General features: G+C 36.7%; 1 long non-coding RNA gene across 4 annotated transcripts; it reads right to left on the bottom strand.

The window, feature by feature from the left end:
* Positions 1 to 2,306: 2,306 nt before the first annotated feature.
* LOC311210023 lies at positions 2,307 to 23,306 on the bottom strand. Of its 4 annotated transcripts, none has more exons than XR_014618478.1 (5): positions 23,173 to 23,306; positions 22,613 to 22,664; positions 11,846 to 13,188; positions 6,643 to 9,819; positions 2,307 to 2,608 (listed from the first exon to the last, which is right to left on the bottom strand). It is a non-coding gene; the product is annotated as an uncharacterized lncRNA (long non-coding RNA). The 4 variants fall into 4 exon arrangements; XR_014618481.1 differs by lacking the exon at positions 2,307 to 2,608 and having other exon boundaries at positions 4,837 to 9,819; positions 11,846 to 11,933; positions 12,387 to 13,188; XR_014618479.1 differs by lacking the exon at positions 2,307 to 2,608 and having other exon boundaries at positions 4,837 to 9,819; positions 23,108 to 23,306.
* Positions 23,307 to 23,370: the final 64 nt, after the last annotated feature.

Here is a 23,370-nt window from a genome sequence, read left to right as displayed (position 1 = left end):
AAGCATCAAGGATTAAAGCACAATATTGGTTTTGCTGCTTGTATGACTGCAGGAGAGAGATCTCCTAGCAGAAAATGTGTGTTAATGATGAAAGGGACTACCTCGATCACTGAGTTGAGTTTTCCCTCAAGTCCTAAGCACATATAGTGGATATTAAATAAAAAGATATTTAACACTAACGTCAATTCTACCCATTCATCCGTAACAGTTGAAAGAAACTCAGTTTAGAATGTATATCTTTAGCATAAAAGATGAAAAAATACTTTCAGACATAAAACAGAAATAAGGAGCAAGGACATTTAGCACTACTAGAGGTTGTGCACTGTCAAGGAGTTATGGTGAAACAGATGAACTGAGCCCAGGAACTGAACTTAAAACAAAACAACACAGAAAAATAACAAAACATTCTCTGCCAGTCTAAACAAGAAAAGAGAATGGGAAGAGATTTCCTTACACCCCTCAAATCTGAGGACTGCAAGCCAGATGGCATTGCCAAGCCTGGAAGGAAAACAAACAGCATCCTGACAATGTCATCTAGGAACAACAGCAGAGTTGTTCAGTCTCCCCTCTTTAGTTCCCAGTGAAGATGAAGCAAAGAAATTAAACATAATTATGCAAAAATAAAAATGCATGAGGGGGAGACAGGGGAAAGAATACTTCTTCAACCCTCCACATAAGCAGTGGCAATCCTCTATTAACAGATAATTGATTAGAAACAAAAGACATTTAGTCTAACAACTCTTTCCAAACCATTTACAATATTCAAGAACATCCTAGCCAACAATACATATCTTTCCTTGAATTTGTCAAGATCCACTTTCAAATGATACATTTCCAAGCCTTTTGCTCTGCATACTTACGAAAGTTCATTTCATAACTTCAGTCCTCCACTGGTTACATATTTGGTACCAATGCTGAAATAGCATCACATAAAATCACAGCTTACTTCCTCCTTACTAATGGATTGGTTTAAGATCAGTCAATAGCAAAGAATACCGGAAATCTATACAAATTACCACTGCATTTTAAATTAACAACAGACATTTCATTACTATAAAAATTTCACACACTGCTTCAAAAACCAGGTGACATGGCTGTAAATGTGACCTGGAACAGTGCTTTAAGAAGTGACCTCAGAATGTACAAGAAGTTATACTTGAGAACTAAACAAAACTTCCCCCGAGGTTGCCTTTTCTAGATTACAATCCAATCAAAAACAAAAGCAAGCATTGCTATAATCTCTTTCAAACAAAATAATCTCTTCCATCAGCCCAATTTCTTCTCCTGAAGAGAGGTCAGTTTTATCTCAGTTTTTATTTTTGCTCTTCTACGCTAGATTTATCCTGAGTTGCAGCATTGCTTTTGATTTCCTATTCCCTAAACAAACAAAAATAGATTCTCAGTAAAGATCCCAAGTCCTATCTTCTTTCTTTCCTGCCAAGAATAACTTATTTCAGCAAGTGCACCAGAATCATCACAACTCATAATTAGCAAAGCTCTTGTTTTATCCTGTTTAAACAATGCAATATTTAATGTTACATCTGCAGCTGGTCTGAGCCGAAACAAAACTATTCACATGATCTGTGTTTTAAGTTACCATTTCCACAGTCAGGAACCTAAATTCTTTATGTAATCCACATGGCATTGCCTTTACTACACCTTCAATGTTTATTTCAAATACTTACCACGAAGACAGAATACAGCCTGCAAAGTCCTTATTTTTCATGACAAGTTAGAAATAACTAGTTTTAATTTTGATTTCAGCACTCAGTTTCTGGTTGGTCAATTAGAAGGTATATTTCCAAAAATGGCACAAATCTGTACTGCATACCACATAAATAGCATGTTTCAGAGCTCAAGTAACAGAGTAACATTGAACACTCATGGAAACTGTCTTCAGAAATATTAAATGGTTAAAATATTACTTTATATTTAATATAAATATCAGATGTCTTATGCCAGGACCCTCATTGTTACTCAACTCTATATATCAGCATTAAGACAGAATTTCAGTTTATTATATGCATATATCATGACATAAAGTATTGCAGATTTCCTCTGTAAGCCACATACAACTTGCACCACTACATGTTACTCATTCAAGAGATATTATAATAGATACTATGGTCTTACAACACTTCATTTTTGGGCAAGGGATTTCATATTAAATAGATTGCTACAAACCTATATTGTTTTATACGCCTAATACTTTTAAGCAATGTCTCTCAAAAATGTAAACAAAAGACAGAGCATTTGCCTACTGTGATCTATTTTACCAAAAGTTATTTCAGATAGTGGATGTTTGGGGAGAGTTTATCTTTAAAAAACAAACAAACAAACAAACAACAAAAACAAACAAAAAAAACCTACAGTCTTTAGTCTTACAGCAGGTGTTAGCACTTGTTTATATTACAATACAGCCGAGTTTTCTGTTTCTCAGTAGATTATTCTTCCAACCTTACTTCAGACATTCTCCACACAATATGCTGCCTGCAATCTTTTATTGTTGGCAATGCAAGTATCAAGGTCACGCATCAACATCCATCAGCTGTACACAGCTCCATTTCTTCCCACTCTGCCACTGGCACTACAAAGGCTGTCCCTGCACCTGCAGCAGAGCAAAGAAGCCTTCAGAATGCACTTCTTGCTTTAGTTCTAATAATTTAATAACATTACCTTAAATATGCTAATAGTAGTTGAAAAACTGAAACAGAAGAACATGTTTTGTTTGTGTCAGAGCTGCTGCTCTCTATGCCAATTCCACTCTGTATTAAAAACCACCCAAACCCTTCTCTCCCTTTCCAAGCACACACAGCCATGTGGTTGGGTACTTGGGGCACACCTGCCAGTAGGTCAGTGCCAAAACAGATGAGGATGTGAGCTAGGACAGCAGACCAGAGGAGCTAACCATAACTAAACCAAGGCAAGTGCTAGAGAAAAATAGGGGCCCTCCTACAGATACCCTGCAGGAACAGGTTCCCTGGAAATCAAAATACAGCAGGGGAAGATGCTGGAAGCAGAAGTGGTATCTACAAACATACGCAGGAAAGAATAGTCTGGAACTGTTTGACAGCATGTTATTATAGGTGCTTCTCTTAATCCATTGGCAATTTGGTTTTATCTGACTTTTTCTACTTTAGCTGGAGATGTCTTATGCGAAATCCTAGTGGGCTTTCCTTTGAGCAGGCAGTAAGGATGGATTTTCTTGAGATACCACAGACCATACACTATGATAATCCTTTTGGGGATCACACAGAGCATAACATCGTTTATTCTTACATAAGAGATTCTTTATTCTCTTCCTTTCATTCTTTAATCCCTTATATTTACCTTTCATTGACACTCACTGTTCCATGACCATTCTGTTTTTATTCTTTCCATGCCCACCAATTTTCTGATTCCCATTCCCATCATCTTGCATCTTATCCCTATTTTCTATTTTAGCATTCCTGAACAGTTCATGTGCCACGTAGCTACCATTTCTTCTATTCCAAACTGTTCTCCTCATTTCCCTCCAGCTTTTATTTCTGATACTCTCTTTACCTCTGAATAGCTGCCCTTTTGCCCTTCATTTTACACTAATCAGTCCATTTAAGCTCGTTATTAATAATAGTATGGAAGGCTATATTAGTTAGCTTCCACCCAGGGCAGGAAGCAAATAGCCTTCTCTATTCCGACAGTTCCTTCTATGTGCACCTTCCACTCGCTACTTCTGGTGCAAATACCCCAAGTCATTTCTGCTTTTCAGCTTTTATTACTGCACAGGGATAAAATTTGGAGAGAAACAAAAATAACTGCTCCCAGAATATTGTAAGACATTCTTTTCTTCAGCCTAATTCATCTTAAGCATTACAATACTGTCAGATGCATTATTTTAATTTTAACATTGACAAGAAAATTCACTGCAAGTATCTTTCAGTATCAGGTATTTATAATCTAGGATTTCTGCAAACCCTACCATAAACAATTAAACCATTGCATTCAAATGTCCAACTTCTACTCCTGCTTCAAATCTGCTGAAAAAGCTCCTGTGATTCCTAAATATGTTATTTCCACATAGGCCTGCAGATAAACTGAGCAAAATGATCTGCTGCTTGCTAGGAGTATGTAGTCCTACCTATATGGCCTATATGAATTCTGGGCTGTTAAGACTTCTCTCAGTTAAGTTTCCATTTTAAAGACTGAAAACTGCTTAAATCCTCCTGTTTTATTCCTCTGCCATGTATGTGACAGCCTCCCAATGTTCTTAAAGAACTTTTTTTTCCATATATCCCTAAATATTCTATCCAGTCATTATTCATGATTCATGTAGATATCATGAAGCCTTCGTCCTTTCTCCTGGTTTCATTTTTATCTGCAAACTTCTTTATGATTTTTCATTTTGTTTTTCACATTCTAAGGCCCTTCAGCTTTTTCTCCATTATCTGACAATTTACTGTTATTCACAGTTAATACTTTTCCTTCTATTATACATCTTCAACTATGCAACTGAACCCATCTACAGTCTTTCACCTGTCAAGTTGACACGTCCATCCAAATGACAGAAAATTACCAAATTTTTGTCAGCAGTAGCGCAGGAAGCATTAAAATTATTTATCTTGCTACTTTCCAGGTAAGCCAATATAAAAGGTAATGCCTAGGACTAGTTAATATGCATTGTAGTTACTACATATACCACTTACAAATTTATACACACACCAAATGAAATTGAATGCTAATTTCAAACATGCCAATATGAAATCTTTCCAATACCTCATGTTTACTCTTCCTTTCTTGCTTTAAATTTACTCCACATCTACTGTAGCAGAAAATAGAATCTGACTCAAAGGTAATAATAAATCCTTTCCTTTATTAACAGAAACACTGTAATTCACAATACATGATATGTTCCTCTCATTAGGTTTTTGACAAAAAATATTAATGACATTTTGGCCAAATATCTAGTTACCCATTTTTGAATAAGATCTCTTTTGAGACATTCACATTATGTAATGGTCAGGAGCTTTGAACATGAGTTAGGATTTTATTACATCTTATTTGCAATAAAACAGAAGCCAAATGCAGATCCATCCAGTGATTTTGAGCAATACTCGGATAGTGAAAAGCATTTTTATGAACATTACAACATACTGCATGCTTTTCAAGAAACTATTTTCTACTGATGAACCTTTGTTAGGATATGAACCAATCTTATTTAAATGTTCATCTCTGCTTATCTCTGTAGTGTCAACATAAATCCTTAAATCACAGAGAAGTAAAATAGGATGTGAATTTGAAGCAGAATATTTTATCATCTCTAATACTGAGTAGGAAGAGTAGTCTGGTTATATTCAACAGCATTATTGTAAGTTCCTTCAGAACTGAAGTGAGGTACTGAAAACAGGGATGACTGTCATCCTCTGTATGTTACTTCTAATATTTTTTAGTCAATCAACAAGGCTTTCAAGAGTGGTAAAATACAAAACTACACTATGAAGAATGTATAATACAGACCTGGATGAATTTTATTCTAGGACTGCAAATAAACAGGCCACACTAAAGTGAGAATAAATTTGTCAGCACTTCAATAATCCATTTGAGATGTACATTGCCTTCTCCTACATGCTTTTCTATTATGTGCTGATAAGACTTGTAGGGAACATGATCTATTTTGTCTTTGTGCTTTGCATTAGCAGGTGTGAAAAGTACTGACCTTAGAGACCTTAAAAATTAAATCTTCTATTTGTTTGTTGGTCAGGTAAACAAATGCTTATGGGATTAACACAGGTGACAAAAGCTAACTCATAGAAGTGTTTTGTTTTTGTTTTACAAGTATCACTGTAAAGGTTAAAAGTACTCATTCACTAGTGTATTTCACGAGTGTGTTTAAGTAGCTCTGAAACACACAGTAAAAGCTAAACACATTTTAAATGCTTTCTGTAAAAATAAACTAACTTAAACATGTTCATAAATAATTCTAAAAGAAAGGACCACACATACGATGACTGCTGATTAGATCAGTGAGACCCATTTATAAGGAGAATTTTCATCCACTCAGAAGTGGAGAAACTAATCTCACACAGAATACCAAATTACACTAACTTGTAACAGTGTGGGTTAGATTTGAATTTGTGATCAATAGTGCACTGCGTCACCAATAACCTCAGTTACTTAGTTTCCTTCAAGAAAATTTCTCAATTATCTGCTACAGACTACCCCTAGAGTGATCTTCCTCTTTAAAGCAGAATGCCTTTCAATTTCCTTTGTAAGCAGTTAAGGCCAGACTTGTTCCACTGCCAGGATGAGTGAGGGAGCAAGCAGCAGAGTGCTCATGGAGGAGAGTATCACAGACTTCATGTGACCAGAAGGTTAGATTCATGTTCTCTTCAAAGAAGTAGAGCTGGAATGATGGAGATGTGCTGACCCAGAGGAGCCAAAACAACTTCCAGTGTTTGAACTTACTTTTCAGAAGCTGTCACATGCCTTATTGTCCATGTGTTCCAGTTCAGCGTAACTAGCATATCTTCTGAGATGTTGTAAAGTAAAGACACCAGCCTCCCTCAGTAAATGATACTATCATGTATTTCTTCTATTTACTTAGACTCTATGCTGAGGCATGAAGGAAAAAAAACAACAGAATTCAGCATCCTTTACAGGACTTACCCTATTGAGCCACTGACATCCAAGAGTAGGAGCAAGTCCTGAAAGAATAAAGGCAATCAGTGGACAAGAAGAGATATGTGAATATTTGGATATGTGAATCCGAAGTCAGAATTCCTGTAAAATATTTCTGCTTAGTGCAATTGAAATAATTGAATTCCAGGTTAATGTAGAGCTAAAGTCTCAGAAATGTAACAACAGTCTTAACTAGAGACACTTTAACAATGACAAAGAATCAAAATGATACAGTTTCAATAAAAACCAAAACCTATTATAGTCCTCCAATAACTTACTTTCACCACAAAGCCTGGAAATATAGCAGCAAGGGAATGAAACTCATCCAACCTCGTGACCAATGTTGCTATGTCAATTCAGTTACCACAGATGAACACACCTGTCACAGTTTCTCCCACGTATGGTATAAATGGGAAATATTAAAAACTGCAAGACATCCTAAACAGCGTAAGCAATTTTATTCCCTGAAGCAATGCTGCCATCTTGTGAGAGAAACGTTTAAAAAACAAAGTTGTAGTTTTCTAGATTTATCCGAAGTGATTGGGAGTTTGAGACAAAGAGGTAAGGAATTAACACAGATGTGAACTGGAAAACAGTCTGAGCCCAAAGGACATTCACTTTTCCACCACATAACTAGGTTCTTTCTGAAAACACAGAAGAGATGCGCAATACTGTCCAAGAACTAAAAATTCTTAAAAGTAAGCTGTCTTTGATTAATTCAGAAGCAAACAGAACATTCAATATTGCAGAAGTAAATTCAAAACTATGTCAACTTGCCTTTCAGGTATGAATGAGAGCAGAACTACTACATACTGCCCATATTAAACATCAGTGATTCCCATCTCTTTTCACGATGTAAAGGATTTTGTATGATCAGGCATTTAACTCAGTTCTCAAAATTACTTACATCCATCCTTGACATTGAGGATAATGGGAGCAAGGTTAAGGGAACAAATCATGATTAAGTAAATTTATTATTAATCCCTTTTAGTGACATTTGAAATGTTCACGGACCAGACAAAATGGGGACCATTCAATACAGAGCAATATTTTCACGTGTTTTTTTCTCACCACAAAGCCAAGCATATGTTTTAACACAATTCCTTTATGTTTTGTCCCTAATTCACATGCACACACAGACTTTAAGACCAACTATGACCACCTACAGTGGGATTGAATTTAATTGCATGGACTAAAGAAATGCCAACCGTAACTACATCTAGAGTGAAATTTTCCATCCATATTTTTCCAGCTGGAAATGTCACCTCAAGAAACGTTACACATCTTCAGCAGGAATCTCTTTTCAAAACAAATAAAGTAGCTTTAATAAGATCAAAATATTCTGACTTCACTTGTGTGAATAGAATAGTTCAGTTTTCTATTTCCACATTTAAAATTTGTGACACATAAAATCAAAATTATAAATATTTAATGATGTCAAAGTGGAAGTAAGAAGAAAATTTATAGTATTGCAGTGAACATATGCCATAGAGCCTGCATGCATATTCAACTTTCACCTGGGAATACCGAAAATCTCCTAAAATCAATTTTATTATTATGTCTAAAGATTTCTTGAATTACTAGAAAAAAATTGCTTGTTCTTCCTGGATGCAAAAATCCACATCTTCCTGCAAACACCCTCACATCAGAAACAGCTTCATGTTATTTGGGTTTACAATGGCAGCTACAGACCTCTCCTCTAACCCAATATGGAAATTTGTTATATCACAAGGAGTGAAAAATAACTCCTTGCAGGTGTTGCTAAAATTAAGCTGTTACTGTCCAGTTACAGTAAATGGCTAGTAGACAGAGGACCACTGGTTTCCACATCATTACCACACTGTGTTAGATTTCACTCCTGCTGTGTTAGTCTTACAGCTCTGGGTCTTCATAGTCAGTAATTCAGTAATTTTAGTATTTATACAAATGTAAAATGTTTTGCTATCTTTGAACAAAAAGCAGCACAAACTCAATTATCAGACACTTTGGCACTTACTAGTTGAAGACTAGGCATGACACATTAGCTTGCATCACTACCCCAGTGTTATAAATGAGGTCCCAATTCAATCTGAATTTTGTAATATTTATAAAACAAATATTTCTAAAATGTATAAAAGGCAAGTAAACAGCGCTGGGTGTGCGGGGAGTCTACGCTCCACCAACACGCACACACGAACATCAAACATTCTAAATATACAGAACATTGCTTTACATACTAAAGCCGAGTGTGCCTATACATATGTACTATCAGGAAAGGTAGCAAACAACCCTTTAAGTTCCATGACTTAACAGTCTCCATTTTCCATTCTTCAGGCCTTATGTATCCCGTTCTTCCCGGATCGAAGAAAAGCATATCCATCTCCTTTTCAAGGCCAATAGGCCTGGGTCAAAAGGCACGTCCAGGTCAACAGGGGGCGTAACAGCAAAAGCCTTCGATGGCTGTAGCAGCAGAGGGGCCGATGGCGTAGCAGTCGGATCAGTAAAGGAGCCTGCAGCTCCCTCACTATCTGGCAAACCACATGCTTCTGACTGTGGTCCCACAGGGCTCTTTAAGGCCTCAGAGATGTCTCTTTAAGGCTTCAGAAATTGCTCGCCAGGTGCCGAGCAATCCCATTGCAACCTTGTCGCTTTTAGTTGCAGAGTCCCACACCTTGACCTCAGTTTGGTCCCATATTTCAGGCTCATAAACTGTCCAATTGTTAACAAGGAGAATAAGCTGTAAAGTTACCAGGACAGTCTTTGTTCCTAAGGACGTATGATTCCCCATAATGCGCAACTGCTTACCAGCGAGAGGCAGTTGTCTGCACGGGTCTGCTTCTCTCAGCTTGAGCTTCTCTCCAGCTCCAGTGCGCCTGTTTCCAGCGACTTTCTGTACAAGCTTCTTTGGACAGTTTGCTGAGTTTGGCCGAACCTATCTTCATGAGGCAATCAAAGTGCCTGTTCCCGTCCTGGTCTCCGTTCTGCCAGCCTGTTCCTCTTCACTCCTTTTTCCTGCTTCTTTATTGATGTAACTTCATCGTGTTACCTTTTTTTTTTTTCTTTTTTTTCCATCTTGAGGGCAGGCTCCCCTCTTATACCCTTCTCTCCACAGCAGTTCTTTTCAAAACAACTTTTCATTGGTCAAACAACTTTGAATGTAACAACAGCAAACACCCAGAGAACCACCTGGAGAACAAGAAACCGGAGACTGCATGGAGTCTCCTGAATCACCCTTCTTTGTTCCCTCTAAACTCTTTTATATTCCTGATGGCCTCGTCGTTAAGAGTCTAATGTTATCTCAACCATGGGGCTTTCCAACCCCCATGGCCACATTCCTAGATCTCCCCCCCCCCTTTTTTTTTTTTTTTTTTTTTTTTAATATCAACCATTTTCTCGACACGAATTACCACTCCATATATAACACCAGCATGCATTGTGTGAGCCAAGAACATCTTTTTCTTCTTCCCAGATCCTGCAGGACAGGCAGAAGAGGGAAAATCCTATCCTAGGCTTCTCAAAGAAGAGCTCTTTGCTAGGAAACTAAACCAGAAAATCTGGCCCTGTATAATTAGACGTTTTTGTTGTTTGAATTATATTCTGTTTAAATTTGCAGCAGGATCTGCTCTTAGTAATTACTTGGAAACATACTGAGCCAGGAGACATTCTACTCACTTCTTTAAAGCACATGGCATTCTATTCACTACACAATGCCACCTGATTTTTTGAATTCAATATACTTGAAGTGTCTAGAGTCTCCAAATAGTTGTATGCATTTATTCAATCTGAAAGCACCGCCTAAAATAAATCATGTTTGAGGAGAGATTAGAATATATTTCTCTTCCCCCTATTACCCTGGATCCATGGGTCTCTGAATCTTTTGATGCTCTGAATCACCACTGTAATTCTTGTAAATATGAATGCTTCTGGCCTAGGAATAGAGAAGGTATGGGGAGAGAGGAGGGAAGAAGTGGCATGCATGCGTCAGCTTACCTACATTTGCAAATAAAACATGCTTATTATGTTTTGTGATACTGGTTATCCAGCTGAGAAACTGAGATTTTTTATCTTTGTTGCAGTCAGAGCTTTTAGAAAAAAAGACTAGGGAGATGTATTTTAATTGCAAAGCAGCCTTACACTGTCAACATTGAGAACGTCCCTTTAAAGTTAAAGGTTTTTGTCTTTAATGTGATTTATCTGTATATCTCACCTCTGAGTGTTAGCCTCATTTGTTTTGCCTCTCCTACACACCTGAGCTTACTTCGTTTTCTTGGACCAATTCAAAAAATTCAGAAGCATTAGAACTGTGGAGTACAGAAGACATGTCTGCATGGACAAGTAGATGTTTTATGAAGAGTAAGATTTCTGTTCCACTACACAAACTCACGTCTGAGTAGACCAATTAATTTTTTTTTTTTTTTACTGAGAATTTTGTCTTTAGAAATGGTCAGGATCTGCAGAATCCCTTCAAAGGAAGGGTAATTGCTGTCATTTCACCCCCACACTGACATCCCACCTCCCCTCCATTCCCTTTGCAACCTTTGGTTCACCGTCAGCCCTGAGAAAACAGCCTCCCAGAAGCACCACACAACTGTTACAACCTGGGCTACTTAACTCTGCTTTATATAGAAGAGACCATCTAAATGCTCCTGTTTTAACAGAGATCTCATCCTTCTGACTGTTCCTTCTCACTTAAACTCTTGTCCATGAAGGATGTTCCTCAGGAAAGGGATCTTGTCCCTTTCAATACGGCCTTGCCATTTCAGCTACTCTTACCCTATTTTAAATAGTAAAAGGCTTATCACACATCTGTTCACAAAATAAATAAATAAATAAATAAAAATTGACTGTAGATAGCAAGCTTGTAATAGTTTATCATTACAAAAGTTTGTACTTTGACCTTGGTGACTATGCTACCTCAGGTATTCTACAGACATCATGCACAAATCAGCGATAGCTTACAGAACAGGTTACTTGCACTGATACCATGAATGGAATAGGCACACAAAAACTGATTGACATCACAAAAACAGAGCTGTGAAACTGCACTCTTCCATTGCTCCTTTATCTGAAGCTCTTTGTTGCCTTCCTGTCTGTTCTGAACCTGTAAGTGCATGATTTCTTTTTCACCAGCAACACTGAATTTGACATACCTATATAAATAGTAATCTGAAGTTATTGTATTTTACAAGTTGAACAAAGTGTGTTTTTATACCTTATCCTTTCTTGATTATTTGGCACTTTCAAAACTGGTAGCAAGTCAGAAACTAGGAAGTACAAGTGCCTTATCTGAAAAACAAGATCTTCAGACGATGAAAAGTAAAGAACCATTAGTATTTCACTAAGACCTAGAGAAAACAGAATGCAAAGTTAACAGAAGAGCAGCTTCTCACTGTTCTGTTGGAGCAATGCCTTAAGTATTTAAGATTATATCTTAAGATTTTAAAAAATAGGGGTGGTACAGATTGCTAGATGAAGAATAATTGTGTTCTCTGCAGTAAAATACTGAATTTCAAATTTGTAGACAACTTTGTAGAAAAACACCCCTCTGGAGAAAACATACAAGTAATAGCAAATAAGAGCTTTACTTAAATAGCTGAAATGTTTAAATCAAAAGCTAATTCTTTTAATGAAAAAATGTACTTGTCACAAAAACGTAAGATAAAGAAGGCAAGTATAATACTTTCATATTACCTTTGTTATTTTTGAACTAGTGTTAAATTGATTTCTAAAATAGCAAGAAAACATGGATGTACCTTTACTTTAAAGATTAAACTCTTTTAATGTTGGTTGATCTAAATCCATCTAAGCTTACTTCAGCTCAACTTTGCTTCTCTTTCCCAAGAATAAAGTCAAAATTCTTCTAGCTACACAGAAATGAAGACCTGACAGGTAGACCTTGAAAATAAAAATACAATAAAAAAGGGTTTAACTTGTATTAAGTTATTAAAGAACTTCAACATATCTAAGACATACACATGACATAAAACCAAGGACAATTCCTACAGTATCATAGATGATCAGCATTAAAGTTTTTACTGTTGACAAAATCTTTCCCTACTGACTTGACCTTCCTTTCCAATTACAGAACTTAACATTAGTGTAAACTAAAACGCAGTCACTGAACTCCAGTTATTCAACTAAGAATCTAATTAAACCATTCCCATATCAGAAGTTATGAAAAGGTATATTCTTAACAACACCTCTTAACTGGCTGATGATGCAGACAGAATATAGCACAGAGATGTGCAGAAGGCTTGTGGATAATAGAGATCTCAGTGAGGTAATCAAGCATCCTTTATCTGTTAGAACTGTACTAATTTCAATATAGCAGCATATTTCTTTCCAACCCACTCACTACATTCTAGTATTCTTAAATAACAAGTTAGTCTTAACCTCCAGTAAATGCATGTAAATACATTCCTTTTAGTTTGCTCAGCAGTGAAACAACAAGGATGTTTTTGTCTTATTAACTTCCTGGTGTGTTTTTTCCTCCTGATTGCTGGCACTGGATTCATGCGTGTGTTCTGGAAAACTCAGCATCTGAACCAGCTTTCACTGTAAAGAAACAAGGTGAATTAAGCAGCATACGAATGTAGTTTAGGACATTAAATATCTGACTTGGTGAAAACACTGTTTTCCCTTTCCTGGGAAAACATTAGCCCTGCACTAAGACGCTGTTTAGAGGATCCAACTGTTTACATATGCCTTGAACAAATGCAAAACCATCACCAGTAGGTTATAATGCAGAAAGCACTCCTGTGTTATCATCGCTTGTTCTAATTCTGCAAGACACACAGAGGTTTAGTCACTGTTCAAGGCAGTCTGCAATCTTTCGCTACCTAATAAAGAAGTGACTAAGGCCAGAACTGAAAAAGTGCTCCGTCTGTATGACATACACGCATGCTGAGAAACTTTTATCTCCATCTTGATGTCATATTATGCCGAGACAACTGGCTCTTTTCATCACAGGTTTCTCTGTCCAAAGACCCCCAAGAAAACTGTAAAATACCTATACAGCATTGGAGAGGAGAAGTGGGAAGGTTTTCCTGAGGGGTGCAGTGGGACGAGGATTTCAACATTTGTCTATGGAAATACTGATCATAGGGCAATACTTGCAGAAAGAACTACTGGATTCAGAAAGCTTTTATCTGTGAACATAATTATTGCATATTGCTTCAGTTTCCAAGTTGATATTAGAAGCTCCCTTATTCCTTAGGCTTCCCTCTCTGAATTCACGTCTCAGGCCTTAAGTTTTCATTTACAGTGTTGCTAGACTAGATGACAAAAGAGACTCTGTACTGCCAGTATAGATATTTATTCCAGTGGCATTTAGCTACTAGTAAACAGCCTGAGATACCCTTATGCAATTTCCTGTTCTTGTCAAAACTCACTCTGATTCCAGCACCAAAACAGCTCACAGCAGAATCAAGAACCTCCTGCTTGCAAGGTGTCTGACACCCAGAGCTGCCTATGCGATTCAGTACATTACGTTCAATTTTCTCAGCAACAAGACTATTGTGATGAAGAAATGCAGCAGAAGTGGCTTTGCTTCAATTTAACATTAACGTTTTAGCATTTTTATAAGATTTTCTTATCAAAAGCTGTCTTGATTATCACATTATCTACTTCAGTACCAAGCCTTATTGCTTCTAGCTTCTCTCCTACAAAATAGAAGTGTTTTGTATCTTCCAAAAATTTCTTTACATACTGAAACAAAAGAAAAATTAGGTAGTCTATACCTTTTAAAGATGTTTGTTTTATGATCAATGTCATGAACAGAAGGGGTTTTGCTCACATGCATTGCTCCCATTCTTTTGCAAACTTTTTGTATTTGCTTTTCATTTTGCCATGCCATTTTCTGTACAGTTCTCTATCATCAAGCTAAGCTTCAAATTTACATAAAATAAATAAATTTAATTCCTTCTTCTTGCTTGAACTGGGAAAGTTCAGAAAAGAGGAAAGACATTAAGTTAAAATGAAAATGCAGTATTTAAAACATTGTGAATTATATCACACACTGTAATTCCAGTGTTCATATACAGCTATGATTTGCTGTTCCCATACCTGAAATTTGAAATATTCTTTCCATTATAATGGAAATGGATTTTCTGATAATGCTACAATGTTCATTACGAACAAGGAAACCTTGCTAACATGATGTTAAGAGCATAGTATTAAAATAGAAATAGCCTCTCTGCGCGTAGAGATGTTAATCTACTCACACTGAACCTCTTTGGATAGTGATAAAGGAGGGTCTAAATCTGCTGTCAAGAAAACGTCATTAAGTCATTCAAGTCATAAGGTGGTTTGTTTATTCTTAGAAGACAAAGTTATGTTATAAATTTAAAGAAGCAAAAGGACATGAGGATATTTCACTGCAGGATTCTAACATCTAACTTCTTTTATTCTATACATACATCTAGATTGCAATAGAAAAGATTGCCCGACCTACTTTCAGTCTTTAAAAAATAAAGGTTTCCTTCTCTGTGTTCAAAATGGCAGCATTCATCTCTACCCTGCCTCAGGACTAGCATACCTGATACAAATCTAAGTTCAAATACTTCGGCTATGACAAAATGTTTGCTCAGAAGTACTAGATAACTTCATTAAAAAGAAGTGTGTAAGTAAAAGTATTCCCTTCCCCACCGCAAATGTATGAAAATGCAAGATAGCTAATGGAATGTAAGTGGATAGTTCAAAACTACACATCTCATCTACTTAGAAGATATAAGGCTGCAGCAACACTCAGGTACATGAAACATTCTAAGTATTTAACAATGACAGTTAGGGAAAGAACATGACCTAACAACATAACCACATATTTGAAATCATACTTCTCACAGCTCCAGACTTTATACAGCTAAAGTAAGTATTGTATAAGAAATGCTGTCTACTGTTTTATTTAATGTCTAGCTCTTTAGTTCTGCCTGTGAATGTCCCACAGGTATTACAGTTTTAACAAGACTTCTTCATACTGTACGCCAGTACCAAACTAACTCTGTGGTTGAAGTGGCATCTTACATAACTTCTGCTTTACAACTTAACATTGCCTAGAAAAAAAAAAAAAGTCATTAGGCAATTCTCGTGCAATGAATGGCATTATTCTCAGACACATGACATATTTGAAATAGCCAGCACAACATCAAAAGTGACTAGTAATTACTCTGAAGTTTCCCAAAATTCATCTTTTGTTGGAGATGAAAAAAGCCATCCTGCTTAAATTGTTACTGCTTTCATTCCTTCCACTTCCTAAAATTAAAACAAAGCAGCTCATTACTTCATCCTAAGGAAAAGCCATGGCCTGAGCAACCAAAGAACAAAAATCTACCTCGCAGTCTGGCTTTGAGAATTATCTTATGCTATGAATTTCTTACTTACAAATATTAAATCATGAAAACAGCTTCAAAACATTTTTCAGTGAACATTTTTGTTCATTTTAGCGTAGAAGATTTTGATTATTTGTTAAGAGTTGCCATGTCAATTTTCAAAAGAGGCACTGTAAAATTGCTGTTACTGCTGAGGAACATACAAACGGACTCTAAAGGTCATTTAATCTACTTTAGCTCTATAGAAATGTGGCAACCAAGCCTTTGTGATTGCAGGCAATAACTACCATCCCAAGGCTGCCAAGAATGTGGATGTTTTTATGAGGTAGTAAAAGCTTCATTAATTAACCGCTTCATTCCTGAAACATGTAGTATATTAGTCATTCTGAATAAATTCAAAGACATTAAAATAAATAACATGAGAATACAAAGAGAAGATTAACAAAAACCAGGTCATTATAGTTTCAGCCTGTCTTTGGAAAAATCCAGGACTAGCAAGCACAGGAAGAGGCTGAAGTAGCATCAATAAAATAAGGAAGAACAGAAAAAAGAATGGTTGGGGTATTATCAGAAAAAAGCATGTAACGGTCAGGCCTTTATTTTTCCTAGAAATCAGCAGTCAGGAAGAAAAAAAGTAAAAGAAATTAGTATTATCCTATTATCTTTATTTATAACTTGGGCAGTTTTGATGAGATAACCTTCTGATGATCTTTATCCATTTCAGAAAATGCTCCTAGACAAAAAAAAAAAATCCTAAATTCACAATACGTCTTAGATCTTGGATGCAGAATAGAAAGTGGGCTTCACAAAATGCAAGTTCTCCCGTACTTGGTAAACCTAGGACATCAAAAACTTCATGCATGCTTTGACTTACTCTTGCCATAGTAGACAGTATTCCTACCGGCAGACTTGGAATTCGATTTCCAGTAAATGTTGCCATTACTGGTACTATCCAAATTCAGTTCTACATAGCTTTTAGTATTGTAAAACTGATTTGGGCATCTTAGTATAAATCTTTGTTACCTTAAAGAGTACAAAACCAGCATACATGCAAAGTCATAGGGAATGAAAGATGCACATTTCCTGTGCCAAGACGGTCATGGATTCACTATGTAAGAAAAAAAAAAAATGTAGCAAATACTGCAGTATCCAGCATCTTGTATCCATAGTAGCATAGAGACCTTTGTAACTCACACACCCCTGCATTCCACAGATGCACCCCACTGCACTAACCAGACAAACAAAAAGTCCAATGAACCCTCTTCCTTTAACAGCACCACATAAAATAACCCTTTGCTGAAGAGCCAAGCCCCATGAATGGATTTGAACCGAATCCAAACAACCTGGAATTTGTCTCTATCTGGACATATGCTTACATCTATCAGGCCCACTTAACAAACAAGGCTTAAATCACAGCTGATAGGCAAGCATCTGTGCATGTAACCTGTAAGAGCTGGCACAATTCATTGCAAAGAAGTAACAGTACAGAAAGAAATTAACATCCCATGCTAGCAGCAACTAGGAGACTGAAATTAACATACACATTTCAGAGCCAGTTCTGATCAGAATGTTGAAGAAACACATCTGCTCTCCAAAGGCATATTCTTAAAAAGGCAGTGACAACAAACAGGGGCAGCAGTTACAATTCTTTTTTACTGTTTTCTCATGTTAACTCAGTCCACCTAACAGATGTATTGCATGCATTTAAAAGAAAAAGTCAATAAAAACATTAAAATTGAAATACATGCAAACATGACATTGTTTTTAAGAGACTACATTCTTAAGACTCACTACCTACTGCTTTGCTTTAACCTTTCACTTCTAGAGGCTACTAATTCCACAGGATAATTTTATTGATGTAGACTCCACATTCTGACAAACTACTTACTTTCAGCTCTGAATGCAAAACACCCATGATTCTGATTCAGTCAAAAGCCAGTAGTATTTCCTCATATATGACCCAAGCAACACAGGAGACAACTTGCTGGGAGATTTTTACCAGTCTCAAGATACTATGTACACAAGTTCCTGCCCAGCCTGACTCACCCTGTGTCCACACTAACACTCCCCCTGCCAGAGATGCAGTGCTGGCAGCTGCTCAATACTGGCAGCTGACATTTGAAATACTATGCAAGACCTCTGGCGGCTCCCTCTGCTGTTGCCAAAGGTAAAAAGCTACATTAATTCACGCAAGGAAGTTCAGCAACCCCCAGAGCAGACTGTGCCTTACAGCCTCAGAAAGCTAAAGATGTTTAGAGGACAGCTGACTGCAAAATGAGGATGAGGCTGAGCTGGGAGGACCACAGAGCCAGCCACAGGTTTTAATATTACTTGTTAAAACAAGTAATATTCATATTACTTGTAATATTAAATATTAAGTAATATTAAATGCCACCTGAATTAATCTAAATGGTCACTGGGAACCCCTGAAGCAAAACTGAACTATTCAACTCCCCTGGACCCAAGGGCAACTACAAATACTGTGAGTGTCTACACTGAGGGCAGCTCCATATGAAGCTAAGCTGTTCTGATTTTTGCACTTTGCATTGTCCTATTTAGTGCTGCCTTTGCACTCTTAGGGTAACTCTCCTTATGTGCGTAAGTGTTTTAAAATATACCACCCATGTCACTCTAAGCTCTTTCTGAACTTCTGACGTAACAGGACCATTTCAGTGACTGACATTACCAGCATGGTATGCGTTCAAGGCAACTCTTTCTTTTCCTACACATAAGCCTTTGCTATGTTGCTGATCATGGAGATGCCTTCCCCCTGCCATCCCCAGCCATAGAGGGGGGGGGGGGTTAGATACCATACCAGCCCAGATTCCAGAAAGAATATATGAAGTAATCTCTACTGTCTTGCACGTACAGAGAGACTGCAGATTTCCCAGCTACTGAACACATTTTAGACAGAAAAGTTGCAGCCTGGCTGTGAGCCTAAGCCAATAAAGTCAGTGTGAGATTTGTTGGGTTCCCTCAAATACCACGATTCCAGCCCACATCTGTTTCCAGACTCACACCACAAAGTGGAAATCAACCTGCTAGTGCATGTTTTACTCCCAATAACACCAGAAACATTTTGACAAGTACATGAAGAGCTCTAACCCCTGGAACTGTGTTTTGTTCAGACTACTGGTGTTCAAAACTACCCTGTAGTTTTAAGTACATGTTGAAAAGTTAAGCTGATGTAAATTAATGAAGGAATTCATGGTCCTGCAAAATTCTGTGCAGGATTTTTATTTCTCTTAAGAACTGCCATTTCATTTTCGAACCCAGGTGAGAATTCACAAACAAGATTAATGCTATCACAGAAAACTACTATCCTAAGCTAATATCTGAAAACTCTGTCTTGAAACCAAAGTAAGAAAATAATATTTAACAAAATATCCGTGAACATTGGCTGCTGAATAATAATTAAAATAATTCTCTACTGGTTTTGATTAAGAAGATCTTGGCACAAGCTAATGTTAGAGAACAGAAATGTACATGTATGCTCATAAAGATTAAAGCAGAATACACAATTTAAGAACAGCAGAACACAGTATTTATCATTCAATTTAAAACTGAGTGTTTTTTCTTAATGTTGTGAAGTTTAATTTCAGAAAGCTGCTTGCCTACCAACCTACTTGACTCAGGAGTACCTGTCTTTCTGAAGGCAAAGTACACTTTTTCCACAGCATATCTCCCATTTAAGGCTTACATTTTCCATAGCACTCTCCACTCGTAGAAATAGATTTTTTTTTATTTCCCAGAACTGTGTATACAATTCTTTCAACGTGGAAAACTACAGATCACAGAAAATTAAAGATGCCTTATATTTAAGTACTTTGACTCCCACTCTTGAGCCTCAAAATATTCAAGAAACAATCCAAAATGCTAGAATATAAAACCCCCTTTCTAACAACAATTGCGAGAGAATTAAAAGTAACAAGTGTTCCTTTTTTAAATATCTCCATTTGTTCTTTAGCCTTTTACTTGCCTGTTTCATATTTAGGGAGCTAAGATCCAAGAAATAAAAATCCAGCAAAAAGCACTTTTAAAGGCACAGAATTCTGTAATTGTGTCTTCTTTACCTTCTACTTGTTCACCTTAACTCCTTCTTGTTCTCCCCTCATCAATCCAAAGGATGATTTAATTTTTTTCTAATTGAAAGGACTGGATTGGGCAGGCAGTGGGCAAAATAATACCCTAAGATTTTCAGAGAAATTCCTCACAATTTTCATGTTCTGCAACAGCCAAGTAACAAGCAGTGCAATTAATGGCTGGGTTGATATCCTGAACATTCACACATCTCTTTCTATCAGTAAAGGCGGACTTGCCAAAGATTGAAAAGAGGAGAGGCTTTCAGCCAGTTTTCCATAAAGTGCTGAGACTGCGGAAGAGGTCTAAAAGAACACTGTATCAACATTGGCCACATTTCTTGTGCTAGCACATACATCTATGTCATTCTGATATTCATTAGCAACTTGTGAAGATTTGAAAACTTCAGTTTGTTATTGTTGGGATTTTTTTTTATTTTTTAACACAGGAATACTGCAAATAAGGCCAGCAACCTCTGAAATAGGAAATGATCTTCCACCGACAGCCTATGTGAAAAATCAAATGTGAAGCATTTCAGAGCAGATGTCAAAGATAACCATTTACACAAGCCTCTTTACATAGACGTTCTATTTGAAAAAGGTAGGATAACATTATCTGGGGAAAGACAACATCAGTTTGTATTCCAACATCTGCTTGTTTTCTTAATATTTTACACCCCCAGCATTTTTGGCACACCACCAGATGTATCAGAGTAAGGTAGCAATACTCCCTCCATTTAATTTTTGAAACTTCTTTCATTACTTATCAAGTCTTGGACTTGAGTGTTGAGACATGAGCATGTGCATTCTTACAGAGAAGGAGAAATGATTAAAGCATAAACTTTGAAGAGGCTGTGGAGGTGGGAGGTAACCAATTCCCACAGGCTAATTTAAGTTCACCATCACTTATAATAAAGACCTGCTATTTAGTATTGATTTTTTGTAACTATATTTCCATAAACATGATGTATGCATTACTGTGATAAGGTCTGTATTGACTAAAACTAGCAAAGTGTCACCAGCTGAAATCTGACACTTCAGCACTTGTGACTCTCATTAATGCATCTCTGAACAATAGTTTGACAATTGATAGCCTAAAAAAATTGACCTGTAATCACAAATCCAGCATGCTTTTTAGTATGATATATTGATTTTTTTTTGTATTAATAATAACCTGTGGTATGCTAAATCAGTCTTTATAAAGGACTAGGAGATTCCCTTCATGAAACCTGAGTTCTGAATATTGCTCTTTAATTAGGCCCATGTAAAGAGATTAAACACTCTAACATGCACAAATTATAAGAGCTTCTGGAGATTTAATTATTAACTAGAGATTATTACTTCATTCAAGATGTTTCATGTACACATCCTACATTAGATGTTTGTATAAGGTTGGCAAGAGCATTTCTTTAAAAAAAAGAAATCCTGACTCTTACCCAGTAGACATGTATTTGTGGTTGCTATCTCATTATCCCAACAGAGCAATATATTTTAAAGTCATTGAGTCCCATGGCTTTGCCCCTTATTAAGCTCAAATGACAGGGGAAAAAAAATCATAACACTTCAGAAAAAGAACTTTCAAATATACCATTTCTGAAAGCTTTTGAATACCTAATGCAAAAGGAAGAATCCCTCAAGCTTCGGAATTTTTCATCCCTTAAAAGAGACACATGCCAAAAAAGTAACACTAAACTCAACATTCAGATGATGGTCCAATACCATTGCTGGTGCCACCCAGTACTCTGATGATTTTATCACCTTCTATTTCAAGTTTATGCCTCTGGTCTGGCTTTTCAACTCAAGTACCTGCTTGCTAATTTCATGGATCTTTGGATACCACTGGACAACAGAAGATCACCAGAAAGGCTGTGCTTCGCCAAATACCTACAAACATTGATAATATTTTTTTCTGCAATTCTACCTTTTCTCCTATCAAGATAAATGCAAGAATCCCCCTTAAAAGAAAGTTAAATCATTTTAATCAGCAATACAGCTGAATTAATAAAAAAAATCCTCTTCTCTAGAAGATGAGTTCATTAATTCTATACTTGCTTTCCTATAAAAAAAATCACATAGTTTCCCCTCTTTTAAATGGTTAATGCTGTCTATGCAACCCTGTGCTAACAAAGTATCCATAAAAGCAAGGGACTCACATTCTTCCCATACTGATACTGGATTTCATTGTAGTAGTGCTCAAATGTCTCAGAAGGATGAGGGGCTTTAAGGTGCTACATGTTTTAAAACCAGAGGGCAAGAGTTCCTCTCCAAAGGGCCTACTGGCCTTTACTGTATAAATAACTTGACCCCATTAAGTTATATAAACAAAAACACATTGAAAAATTATTAAATGTAAATTTTCACCAAAGGGATTTTTGCACTTATTTCCAGGAGCAGAATTCATGGAAACTATGAAACATAGCATCTATTACAGCACGCTTCTAACATAAAAATAAAACTACTGACATTGCTATTGTCAGAAATGATCTCTTTGAAGGGCTTTTTTTTTTTTTTAATTATTATTTTTTTAAGTGTCCCCAACTACATATTGACTGCAAAACATGCTACTTAGCTCACCTTCTGGAAGGCAGGATGACAGAAAGGAAGCCAAGAAGTTACACACTGCAGACTAAAAATGAAAAAGGAGAAGAGGTCACTTAATTGTGTTTTTTACAACAAAATTCCATCAGTCTCCAATACAGTAAGATTCAAAAATTAGCCCCAAATGTAAAGTTTCTTTGCAAAAAGATAAAAACAAACAAACAAACAAACAAAAAAACTCAATTCTGTACATTTCCACAAGAGGACACTAAAATAATGAGAATAAAGTATTTCTCAAAGAAAAAGTCCAACTATCACGTACAAGTCTTCTTCATTAGTTAACTGTTTTCTACCTCAACTATTTCACAATCAAGTAGACATTAAAGTATAATTATTTCTCTTTTAATGCACATTTTATTTATTCTAGAGATTAATATTTGACTTTTCACGTGCCTGTGCGTGAAAACCAGATATATTTAGACCTGCTACAGACAAAAAAAAAGCAACAGTTAACTGATACCACAGAAATACCCTCTTCTTCCTTTTGAAAGTGTTCCATTATCCCTGGATTGACACTGCTTAAAGCGAACACACACTTGGTTTCACAGCATGACTCCACGAATAACTTCTCGGCACCAAGAATAGGGCACGCGTATTAGCAGACTCAGGCCTAATCTCTTCTGCTCTTCCTTCTGCTCCGCCAGGGGGTGCGGGCGGCCATGACCGCCCCTGGGGCTGGGGCAGGGCCGGGTGGCTCTCGCGAGAGCGCCGCCGTCGGCCATTTTCTCATTGAT

This window comes from Netta rufina (assembly GCF_964035555.1).
Source record: "Netta rufina genome assembly, chromosome: 5".
In the NCBI taxonomy this organism is placed as follows: Eukaryota; Metazoa; Chordata; class Aves; order Anseriformes; family Anatidae; genus Netta; species Netta rufina.
Note: the sequence above shows the minus strand (reverse complement) of the source record. Positions and strands in the feature narration are given on the sequence as shown.